Here is a 13,385-nt window from a genome sequence, read left to right as displayed (position 1 = left end):
TTTGATGGATTGCAAGTCACATTTTTTCACTTCATGATCAAATTTGTTTTGCACGAATTAAGCCTGATTCCACACGTATTTGGATCCAAACACACTCTCTATAAATAGAGGAATCTACTGAATTTATTTCCAAGCTTTTGAGAGCAAAGAAACCCCTATTTAAATCTGAAATTTTCCAGAAAAATCCAACTATCATGTTTTAAATTCCAGCTTGTTTCAATCCAATTTCTTGATTTCATTAGCATCTTTGGCCTCCTTTAAAGCTTTTGCAATAATTCCTAAGCTCTGAGACCTCCTGAAGTGCTCTAACCAGATCGAGCTTCATCAACTTCTGATCACCATTTAGAAAAGGTAGTTTTGAGCACCATTTGAACTCAAACAAGTTACCACAATATAGTCATACACTCCATGATGTTTTCCCCTAACTTATCTGGTGTTGATTGATCGTGTTCATCATTTAATTTAATTTTTCATTGCTTGCTTGTTTCTGAAACTTCTCTGAAATTCCCCGTGCTCAGTTTAGATAAATGAATTTGGACACAAGGTTGAATTCATGATGAGGAGGCGATCACATTGGTGGCGGTCTCGTGTTATGAATTTACCAAACGATGAAACTCCGGTGAGGGACCATCAAAGAAGACGGTCGGTTTATCTCAAGTCATATGAGTATGGAGACACGTTCGATAATTGGAATGTTTTGATTGGTCCAATTTGAATTAGATCTCGTGTTTTATTCTGGCTAAATTCCATCGTGCATCCCAGCCTAATGATTGTTGGATCTGCCACGTTAATTAATGATGTCAGATCCAACGCTCTGTGTTTTTTTTGATTTTTTTTTCTATTTTTATTTTTAATTTCATTTTTTTAATTCATAGAAAATTCATTTTTCTCCATCTTATTTTTATTTTTTCATATTTTATTTTATTGACTTTATATTTTTTTTGGAATTTCTCTTTTCTCCTTTGTTTTAATTGGTTTAAAAATACTTTTATGCATTTTTAAATTATGTAAAATTTATTATATGCTTCTTATTTTATTTCCAACTTTCCATGATTTTATTGGCCATTTATTTGGTGTTTTGAAGGACTTTATGGATATTCCACTTTATTTCTATTTTAAAAATTCATTTTAAAAATAATTTTGTTGCATTTTATTTTATTTTATTTCATTTTATATTTGTTTAACCTTTGTAGACTTCTGTTGGCCTTGAATCATGGTTGTTTTGATCATAGGTCTCATTAAATTCAATGGATCTTGGGTGTTGATGGGGTGAAAACCCTAATCCACCAAAATGGATGATTGATTTTGATGATGACTTGATCAAACCTTTGACCCAATTTGGGTATGATCTCTCTTGTCCTATTATTCTTCATCTCTTTCTTTTTCTCTTGATCAATTGGATGACTTATGTCCATCTTGTTTATGATGTATGGATTGGTACTTGATGAACTTTCATCATTTCAAATCTACCTCCTAATTGATCATGGATCATTTAAGGTACTTTGTATTGATGCATAAGTTTGTCCTAAGTGATATGAAGTATGAATTAAAGTAATGAACCATTCTCCTAGCCTTTGTGCTTGATCCATTCTCTTTTCTTTTTGTGTGGCATGACTTTAGGAGAATCATTTACATATTATGTCTCTAGCATGTATTAACATAAACATTATTATTGACCGACCTCATATAGTTATGACTTCTATATAAGTCCAATTACGATTGCTTAAAATGGCGTTAAATATGTCCCTAAAGTAAGTCATTTTTATAAGTGAGATTGTAAGACTCATACTCCCTGTAGTATTGTGTGAAAATATTACCTCCTTTCCATTTATGAGAGCTAGTGGCATACTTGTTGATTTTTATCCAAGTTGGAGCTCTTCTCATAAGTGATGTAGAGGTTCATATTTTCAAACTTGTGGGTGAATAATTGAATGTTCTCCAAAAGATGACAAAACCATCTCTAGTTTTAATCACTAACATTTATTAACATATATTTGCATTGCTTTTACTTTAGTTTTATTTATCTTATGCTCTTCATTCTTTTGTCATTTATTTTATGCTTTTTATTTTTTAGCATCTCATATCATATTATTTATACTTGTGTTATTTATTCTTTGTCCATTTAGACATTCATTTTCTTTTAAAGACATTAATAAAGAAAAAACCTAAAAAGAAACTTGGTTCTCCTGATTCGTGGACTTGTGGTTACCATCCTTAGCATTGTTGTGGAGCTATGGACTTAGAACTATGATATTGACCTTTGCTTTGGAAGCTCGTGTTTTGAGACCTTGGGATTCATCTGACACCTTTAACTTTGGACTTCTTTGTGAATACTTGGCTTGGTTGTTTTGATTTCATATGATGCATGACTATTCTTTGCTTATGTGGTTTGCTCGAGGCTTAATCCAGAGGAGAGAATTATTGTTTGACTTATATCATAAAGTTTAATATCTCTTGGTTAGATATTTACTCCCTAACTTTTACTCCATGTTCTAGGATAGTCTCTTCTTCTCCTCTCCTTCTTTAATTTTCAAAATCTTCTCTCTTTTTTCAAAACCTTCTTGTTTTAAACTCGAACCATTTTATCAATAAACCTTGACTTTTGTCAAGAGATTTTCAAAACTTTTTTTCCTAATAAATGCTAATCCATCTTAAGCATATTCAAACCATTTTCAAAAAGACTTAAAAATGTATAAATCATTTAAATCATTTTTTGTTCCCTTTGTGCCCTTTTCCTTTTAAAACCTTTTCTCAAAGTATAGACATGAGTTGTTTCCATAGTTGAGATATAATTCTCCTACTCCCATAACATTAATGATAAATCTTTTCCGTCTAAGAGAGCTAGTGGCATACTTGTTGATCTCTATCCAAGTTGGATCCCTTCTGATGATGATGCAAAATTCTCATACTTAAGGGGGGCTGGTTGAGTATTCTCCTAAAAATGACAAAATTCCTTTTCATTAAAAATGAATATAAACAAACATTTTGGTTATTTTTACCACGAACTACGAGGTTTTGATCCTCCATTGCAATTTGTTGGTACGTAGGCATGAGACTCCAAAAGTCTTGGAAAACACAAAAATTAAAAAAATATATTACTTTTCCCATCTCTCCAATCTTTTGCAAACAACACCTTTTTAAAAGTAAATTATACACATTTTCAAAAAGGTTCTTATAGAGTACTATAGATGTTTAGGGTGCTAATACATTCCTCCTGCATAACCAACCCCCGAACCCTTATCTCTTTTTATTAGTTTTGTTTTAAAACTTCTTTGAGTTTTGTTCGTACTTTTTCCCTTTTCCTTTGGAAATAATAAAATAGCGGTGACGACTCTTGCTTTGTGAGTTAAGTTAATCAATAGCTTAATCTCAATTTTTGTACCGCTACAGCGTCCTTTGAAGGAACAGATAAGGCCAAAATATGGTTATTAGCCTCGTTTTGAATTATCTCCGTCGAACTCATCTTCAAATCATTTCAGAAACTTCTAAGTCCTATTATAACTCTATTTTGATAGTATGGCAACTTCTTTGCCAAATTCCAGTCGAAAGGCTTTGTCTAACTTCCCATCGAAGTCACCTTGGATTTTCCAAATATTTCCTTAAGTTTCATACTTGACTTCTTATATCTTTTTGAGCATCGAAATTACAGCTAACAAATTGCCCCCCAAAAATGTCTTTTTCGACCAAATGGAGAAAGGGACATTTTTTGAAAGCTTTGATGCGACAATACTTAGGATGTGACATCATGGTCATCATGATCACTTTTCCAAAATGTCTCATCGAAGACGTGTGAACTGTAAATACCATTATTATCCCTATATTATGGGAATAATGTAGTAACTTAAAGGGAAACCGCATGCTCAACCAATGAAAAACATACATGCGTCCCACTACTCGCTCCACTTGTCACTACAAAGGAAATGTGAACAACTTTTTATCCCTCTATAAATATTCTTCATCTTCCTCATTTGCATTTTTTTCCATTCTTGAGCCCTTAACCTCTGATTCTTTTGCGATTCTTTCTCAAAAATAACTCACACAAGCTTTTCCTCTTCCAAAGTTAAAATCTTCAACAATGGTGTCTTCAAAAACTAAGAACAACAAAGTTGGCAAGCAACATAAGGATTTCTTATCATCTGTAACCCATATTGCAAAACTATCACTGGTAGGAAATCAAGAATACGTTCCTGAACCTCCTCTCCTTGAAGAAAAGCGAAAAATATATCAATCTCAGGTATTGATTCCTCTCACTATTACTGGTAAAACTCATATGTATATGGGTCATTTGCCTGACCCTAATGTTGATGCTAAAAAACTCAAAAAGTTTTTTCCTACTTATCATTGTACAAAACCCTTAGCCAGTAAGCTAAAAATTGATGATCAAGATAGCGTTAAAAATAGAAAAGCCTATCAATCTAAACTATATGAGTGACACTCTTTGAGAGTTTCTCTCTTTACTCTTGTCAAAAGACCCTGAACCCTACGTCACTTGGCTTACCAAGGTTGAGAAAGAGAAAGCCTAATTTTGGAAATAAATGGGTATTTATGACATGATTCAGCTGTCGAAAGTAGGGCCAGGATATAGTCAAAACATGTTAATAGTCTCTTTATATTTTTGGGATAGTACTCACAATACTTTCCATTTCCCCTGCGGAATGTTGACTTCTACCCATTTCAACATTGGTGCTATCACTAGTTTTCAACCAACTAGAGAAGCCTTTGACCCAAACGATATGAACGAAAATATCATCAACTTTGATACCAACAGGGCCATATTTACTCACTATAGATCTGACCATCACAACACTAAAACTAATGAAGTTTCTGACGAAGAGCATATTTCCTTCCTGGAACTTTGGTTGTCATACTGTATTTTCTGCTCCAAGTCTCTCCAAGTGGTGAAGATATTTTTAACTATGGCAAACCAACTGCATGTTGGACACAACATTTGTATGAGTCAACTAATAATGGGTTTGCTTTATGAGTCTTTGGGAGAAGTTATCAAAATTCGGAAGACTTATCAACCACAAACAAACATGTTATTGGCTGGCCCATAATGGTTACTCCAATTGTGGTTAGATGCCACTTTTGAGCCTTCACTCCCAACCCATAATACCATTAATGAAGAAGACGAAGAGATTAAGAACATGCAAGTCGAAGGGACATGTCTGGTTCATCTGACCCCAAAAGATGAAGGATCAAACTTACAAGCTTCTTTTTCTAGATATGTGATTATGTTCGCAAAATGCTATAAATTCACTCATTTTATGGATACCTTCACCTTCCCCTTAGACCAATCAGGAAGCAAAATCCTTGGCCATATGGGAGGCATTTCTCACTCCTAGGTTGATTGCCTCCAGACTCAGACCGTCGAAGGACCAGATAACCTTGGTTAGCTATCAGCCCACTCCTGTCTCTCGATAATTTGGCCTCATCCAATCAATGCCCAAATCCCTCTATGACAGAAAAAACACTCTTTGTCTTTAAAACACGTGGTTCACTGAGGATGGATATGACAAAAAACTATATATGCATGCCGAAGTTGCTAAAATCACTCCCATCTCTTTTCGACCATCATTTTAATGTACACGAGAATTTGACATTTGGTGGAAAAAGTACTACACCAACGAAATCTTGGACATCCATTCAACATATAACTGATGCTTTTGCTTCTATATAGGACCAACACAAGAAAGGTATAACAACTCATATCAAGGAGATTCGAGCATTCCATAAATACTTTGAAACTTCCTACAGGCCTGATGACCTCAGTCGAACCATCCATGAGGCATTATTTTTGTTAAAGACAAGTTTATACAAAAACTACCTAACTTAAAAACCCCTTCGTGCGGCAAGCCCGAAAACAAGTATGAGTTAGCTTTTAGACCCCAACCACTAAAATTCCCATGATTGCCAAACGCTGATCTTGGCTTGGCATTTGGACCTCCATTTCTAAAATGGTTCGTCTGTGAGGATTCAATAAAATTTCTTCGACAATATTCCCAAAAATTTACCAAACGGGTGGTTCCAACTAAGCTCACTCTGGACAGTTTCAAAGGTTTCCTTCATGTTGATATAGAACATGTTCATATCCTTACTCCAATACTTGAAGGTGTAGAATGAAAGGATCCTTCGACCTGTTTCTTTTAAAATTTTATTTTATATGTTCCCCTGAATTTGATCTTTTTGGTTCACCTATTTCTCTTCTCAGCTATTAAAAAACCAACACTGCAAAGGAAACTGCTGCAGCGAAGAAAGTTGATACTTCAACCAAAAGTGGTGACCAAAATGAAGAGACCAGTCTCACAAAGACCACAACAAAGGTATTATTCACATTTTTTAAGGCTTTATTATCTTCACATTTAATTTACACTATGCTAATACCTTTTCTATTTTCAGGTTGTTCGAAAACCCCCCAACACCCAAGAAACGAAAACTCATACTAGTCGAATTAGATCCTGAAGATCTATCGCCAGATGCTTCTAAGCCTGGTAAGAAGAAGAAGTCGAAAGCATCTGACTCTACTCCCCCATAGATATCCAATGCACCATCAAAGCCAACAAAATCAACTGCTCAAAAAGACATTGATGTTGGTCCTAAACCAACCATTATTGCGTCTGAGCATGCTGAAAGTGATAAGTCTAGTTCTACTGCAGTGGGACACAAGGTATTTCAACTTTGCCTTACTTATTTTTCATCAGACTTTTATGTTCAACTGATATTAATGCTTTAGTTTCTTTCTCTCTTTGCAGGACAATCAACTTGGTACTGAAACTTCCAGCATCAAGCATGAAGTTCCTAAAAGTACCAGTACTCCTTCTGTTCATCCTATATCCAATAAAGGGTCAAACAAAGAATCTACAAGCGAAGTTAACCAACTTGTCGAAGTTCAACAAGACAAACTTCCAAACCCTAACTCTCCTTAAAAATCTCACTCAACTGCTTCTGAAAGTGACAGTGAAGCTACAAAATATAATGACATGGAAATCCCAGACCCAGAAGAGTATGGACAAACAAAACCAGGTGACTCTTCTCCGAAAATTCCCAATCACGACGAAGATGGGCAGAATGACGAAGATGAAACTATGCCCAACGTCGATGAAGAGATTCAGACTGAAGAAGGTCCTCACAAAGATAAAACCCCAATGGATAATGTAACTGATACTAAACCACCTGTTGGGATTGTTAAGAAACTTAGAACCTCTTTGAATGTCACCAAGACTCCTCTTACTCAAGAAGAACTAGATAATTTGAAGAAGAATAAACTAGCTGAATATTTAAAAGTTATGATGAACGCACAAGCAAGCTCTACTGAGAAATGCTCTAGTTCTTCAACTGCTTCAGGTAGTCACTCTACTGTCGAACCTGCTGACCAACTTCTCTAACGAATCAAAGAGCAAACTTTCAATGCCAACCTGATACAATTGCTGGAGAGCAACATAAATGTCAGTTATGGAATCAAGGATCTGCTGAAAAAGGTTGACATTTTAAGCATTTCGCCAGAAGCTGCAAATTTTATAGTGGAACTTGGGTTTCTCCTTGATCAATTATTTGTGGATCTCTTGCGCAAGCAAGATGCTTCGACCAAAATTGAGAATAAAATGGAAACTCAAGCCGCATAATGGAAACTTGGGTTTCTACTTGATCAAGTCTCTAAAGATCTATTTCTTCATCTAAGTCAACTAGTTCAACAATCATCATATTCCATTAAGACTCAGACGGAATCTCGGATTGCCTCTGAACTCTAGTTGATTAAAGATACATTTTGACTGGTAAAACTACGTGATGCCCATAAGCCAAACAAAAGGGTGTATCATTCATGGCCTCCTTATGAGACGTTCGACAAGCCCAAATAACTTGATCTAAAGTCTTATGCCAATTGTTTGAATTTCCCCCACATGCTTCTTTATTAACCCAATCACTACCTTGTTTGCTGCTTCGACTTGACCATTATCCTGTGCCTAATAAGGCATAGAGGTTAGCAGTTTAATCCCTATTTCTTTAGCAAATTCTTGCATCTTTTGACCAGTGAACACTGACCCTTGATCATTTGTAATGGTCTCAGGGATTCCAAACCTATAAATTATGTGCCTTTGGATAAATTCAATCATTGTTTCTTGATCAATATTCACTAAAGGTATGGCTTCGATCCATTTAGTAAAGTAATCAATACCCATTAAAATGTACCTCTGACCTTTAGATGAGGCTGGTTGAATTTCACCAACCAAATCTAGTGCCCAGTCTCTAAAGGGCCAAGGCTTTACTATGGAATGTAGTTCACTTGCAGAACATGTTGAATGCTTGCATGTATCTGGCACTCTTAGCACCCTTTAGCGAACTCAATGCAGTTCTTTAACATTGTAGGCCAATACATTCCTTGTAGAAACAACAACCACTTCATTTTGTGGCCAACTTGATGAGCCCCACATGCCCCACTATGGGCATTTGCCAGAGCCAAATATGCCTCACTTTCACTAAGGCACTTGAGCAAAATTCCTTCAGGTGTCTTTTTGAATAATTCGTTTCCTATAAGAGTTTAACTTAAAGCATGATACCTAACTTTTTGCTCTACAAATGTTGTTGGGTTCTCCAGATAATCTACTATTGGCTTTCTCCAATCTATGTTAGTCAAATTATCTATGGCCAATATTTCGAAATTTTCTCCGTCTGCATATCCCAACTTTGTCATTTCTAAACCTGATGGAGATAACTTGGTTGTCATTACTCTTCCTCGAACTTCAATTAAATCCTCCAATTTTTCTTTCGACACTTTGTACCCAGAAGCAATTTGGGCCAAATCATCAGCCTCTTGATTTTTGAGTCGAGGGATGTGTCTAATGTTCATGTAGTCAAACTTACGCAACAATATATTTGCTATCACGAAATACATGATCAAATTTTATTTGACACATTTGTATTCCCTAGTTATCTGTTTGAACACCAATTTAAAGTCACCACTTATTTCGACTCTAGTTGCCCCCAATTCCAACAAGATTTCGAGGCCAGCTATCAAAGCATCATATTCAACCTCATTGTTCGAGCAATAACCCTCTATCTGGTACTTGAATTTTATTGGAATTTTGTTAGGAGAAATGATTAGAACTCCAATCCCAGTTCCTTATTTATGACTAGAACCAACAAAATTTAATTTCCAAGGTTCAAGTACTACAAAGGCTTGGAGCGTTTTGACCATAACATGATCAACGATAAAATCTATAACTACTTGCCCTTTCATAGCCTTCAAAGACATGTAGGTCAAAGAATACTCAATTAAAGCAGGTGCCCATTTCCAAATTCTACTATGTAAGGTTGGCTTAGAAAGCATATGTTTTATTATGTCAAAATGAGACAAAACATACATGTCAACAAGCTTTATATAGTACTTCAATTTACTGCAAGAGAAGTACAAACACAAACATAATTTTTCAACCATACAATACCTAGTTTTTGCATCATTAAGGACTCGACTAAGATAATAAATGGCTCTTTATATGCCACTTTCATCCTCTTGAGCAAGCATTCTCCCTATAGTTTCATCAGATGCATAAATATATAACCTCATACTTTTTCTTCTACAAGGAGGTGATAAAATTGGAGGACAAACAAGATAATATTTGATTTTATCGAATGCTTCCTGTTGTGCTTGTCCCCATTCAAAACCTTCCTTTTTCAGTCGAAGAAGAGGTGAAAAGGCTTGGGTTTTGCCACTTAAGTTCGAGATGAACCTCCTTAAGAAGTTAATCTTTCCCAGCAAAGACTGTAGTTCCTTCTTCGTTGATGGGGCTTTCGCTTCCATTATGGCCTTGGTCTTATTTTGGTTGACTTCAATCCCCTTTTTATGGACCACAAAGCCTAAAAAATCCCTCGCCTACACACAAAACGCACACTTTAGATGATTCATCTTCAGACCATGTTTCCTCATTCTTTTGAATGACTATTGGAGATGGTAATGTTGACTTTTTCCTGATACAGACTTAATAACAATATCGTCAATGTAACTCTTCATAAAAGTATCAATGAAATCATGAAAAATAGAATTCATTGCTCTTTGATAAGTTTCCCCAACATTTTTTTAAACCAAAGGGCATGATGATCGGTAAAATAGCAAGTGTACTATTTGCACCAATGTAGTAATAAAAAGGGAGTTATCCTGAGTATCGATCTCGAGGACTGCGTAGTAAGTACCAATATCTATAATAACTCAATTGAACAAAAGTTCATATGGGGTTTGATGATTGTTTTCACAAATAATAAGAAATAAAAATATAAAGCATATAAAAACTGTTTAACCGGTATGAGAAAGCATGCTAGGGCCAGATGTATGAATTGCTGTGTAATAAACTTCTTCCATATTTTATAACATCTATGTTGTAATAATTCAAAACCGTTTCTCAAGAGTTGTTCTCTCTAATTCCTTAGTCGAAAACCATTAACAGTCAATTTCAATCCTAATTCCTTAGTTATTCAAATTGCTGTTATGAAATATGTAATTGATCAAGAATTAACGGTGACCACTGTTTGATCCTCATTCCTAAGTGATTAAACACGGGTTTTATTATACAATAAACGATAAGGCGGTTTATCCGACCTAAACCTTAACCAGAGATCATCATTTCATTTGTCCAATAAAATAAAGCATTACGAGCGTTGTATAATAATTTGAATTGATAAAACATCGATGATTATAAGAACATAGATAAAAGATTCATACAGTAGCAATTCAGGGACACCCCCTAGCATTGGGGGGTTTAGCCTCTCATAATATTCAAAGATAGTAAATTACAAAATAGAGACATTACAATTTGTTGTTGATGAAGGTTGATCTTCAATCTCTTCCGATCTTGAAGATCTCTTTTCCTCTAAACACTTTGCAAAGTCGCTTCTTCTTTCCGTCTCTTTTCTTCTACGATCCCAAAAGTCCCTTTTCTCTGTGCCCAAATTCAAACTAAATAGCTTCCAAACAACTAAAAACATTGCGAAATGCCCAAACTGCCCTCTGGACTTACAAAGGATTTAAAACAAGAAAAATCAGCAAATGGGGCGAAATGGCCAACACGGGTCATGTCAGGTGACACTGCTGCCTGTGTTGGCTCCACTGTAAGTCTATCCTGCCTCCCATGCTGACACGGGTCGTGTCAGCTGACACGGGCACCCGTGTCAGCCCCCTGTTTTCGTCTATTTTTCGCTTTTCATTACGTCTTTGACCTTCATTCTTCCGGTACGCAGCTTTCAGACTTGTTATTTGACCTCGAAACCAAACAATACTACACAGAAACGCATAGAATGCGACAAAAAAAGAGAAAAGCTACTAATGCAACATAAAACAAGCGGAAATTCATAAAATACAATAAACTAAAGAAATCACTAAAATAAAGAGCAAAATGTTACCGATTCATGAAGATTCAATGCTGGATAGATGATGAAAACTACGTGTAAATGGTGACCGATCACATGACCACCCATTCATAGGTTCCCAAGGCTCCTGGGCAACAAAATGATGTTTTATGGACATCTTCGTCAGCAATGAAAATCTAATTATATCCAGAATAGCGATCAAGTATACTAAGATACTCAAAACCTGCTACTAAATCGACAAGCATTTCTGGCACTGACATTGGGATTCATCCTCTGGGGTTGTTGCATTCAAATCTCCGAAGTCAATGCAAACCCTCAAAGTTCTGTTATTTTTTATAACAGGAATAATATTTGCAATCCATTTGACGTACCTTGTTGTGCGGATGAACTTACATTTAAGAAGCCTTTCGATTTCTTCTTTGATTTTCGACAGGATTTCTAGTGTAAAACACCTTGGAGTTTGCTTGACTGGCTTTCTCCCAGACTTTATAGGCAGTTTTAACTCCACAAAATCCCTACTCAATCTGGGCATCTCATCGTAATCCCAAGCAAAACAGTCTTTGTACTCTTTCAAAAGTTGGATTGCTTAGACCTTGAGTTCTGGGCTAAGGTTGACGCTGATATACGTTGGCCTTTTGCTTACTCCATCTCCCAAGTCAATTTCTTCTAGGGGATCCTACGCCAGTATTTTGATGTTAGGTGCTACGAGATCCTTCTCAAAACCCAAAGGCTCGTCATGATATATGACGTCGAGCCTCTGGCTAGTCACATCAACATGTTGTTTATCAAGAGACTCTAGTTCAAAATCCACTATAATCCCTTCAAGGTGTACTTCAGTGTCATTGGCTTCGACAACCATGTACTTTACTTCAGCCTCTAAGAATGCTTTTAACTTGTTTTCGGCTATGAAAGCCGAAATCTTTTCTAGTGTGTCGGATTCAGACATAATCACTATCTTCGTCTCCCCAACCAGTAGGTCAGAGTCTTGGAACCCATTCAACTTCATTTAATTCCCCCATGATCTCTCTATCCCAGTTGAAACCATGGGTTGGGTGAAGATTTAGAAAATAAAATGCCTTATCAAAAGGCATGTATAGGAAATCAGCAGGGCTGTAAGGTGCAATGTTTGCCAAATTTCTGTCAAAATGGCGCTTATCCACATGGTTAACCTCAACCATAAAATAACTTAGGTTTTCCTCAATGTTTTCCACTATGCCGTCATCTCTCAAGATCGAAATCCTTTGATGGAGCGAAGATGGTACCGCTCAAATCCCATGAATCCACTCACAACCCAAGAGTGGATTATAATTGGACCTTGATGCTATGACCATGAACATAGTTGGCCTTGTAATAGACCCAACTATTAGGTCAACCTGAATTACTCCCAAAGTATGGCCAATTTTTCCTTCATAATTCGATTAAACCATATTATGTGGTCTCAGGTCAGTGTCGAATTTACTAATCCTTTTTAACATGAAGTGCAACATTAAGTTAATTGCCTCCCCACCATCTACTAGAATCTTGTTAGATACATCATATTCCACCTTTCATCTAATAAACGAAGGCTTTAGATGGTTTTTAATGCCTTCGCATGGCCTTTCGAGGAATGCGTTTTGCTCTTCAATGCAGCCGTTATTCATTACATAATAGCATACTGGCCTGTGTGTCGCAACCTGAAAAATATAGTGTGCGAAAAAAACAACCGGCGAAAGAAAATGACAGAAGAGTCGCCACCGTGCGTTATTCATCCCAAAGGAGGGAAAGGAAACGCTCGAAGTAAACCTGAAAAAGGAAAGGACAAGACGGGGTCTCGTAACCAAATCTTGGGTTCGGGAGTCGGTTATGCGAAGGGAAGGTATTAGCACCCCTACGCATCCGTAGTACTCTACGGGATCCACTTTTGTAGTTCTTGTCTAAAGGGTGTGAGTTTATCTTGTGTTGTTTACCGAAAAAAGGGTTAAATGAAAATGACTCGCGCGGATGTCGCATCCACTGCATACGTATCTCATCTGAATATGAGAATCATAGTC

Source organism: Lathyrus oleraceus, chromosome 6 (genome assembly GCF_024323335.1).
Source record: "Lathyrus oleraceus cultivar Zhongwan6 chromosome 6, CAAS_Psat_ZW6_1.0, whole genome shotgun sequence".
Taxonomy (NCBI): Eukaryota; Viridiplantae; Streptophyta; class Magnoliopsida; order Fabales; family Fabaceae; genus Lathyrus; species Lathyrus oleraceus.
The sequence above is the reverse complement of the archived record's forward strand: the minus strand, read 5'-3'. Positions refer to the sequence as shown.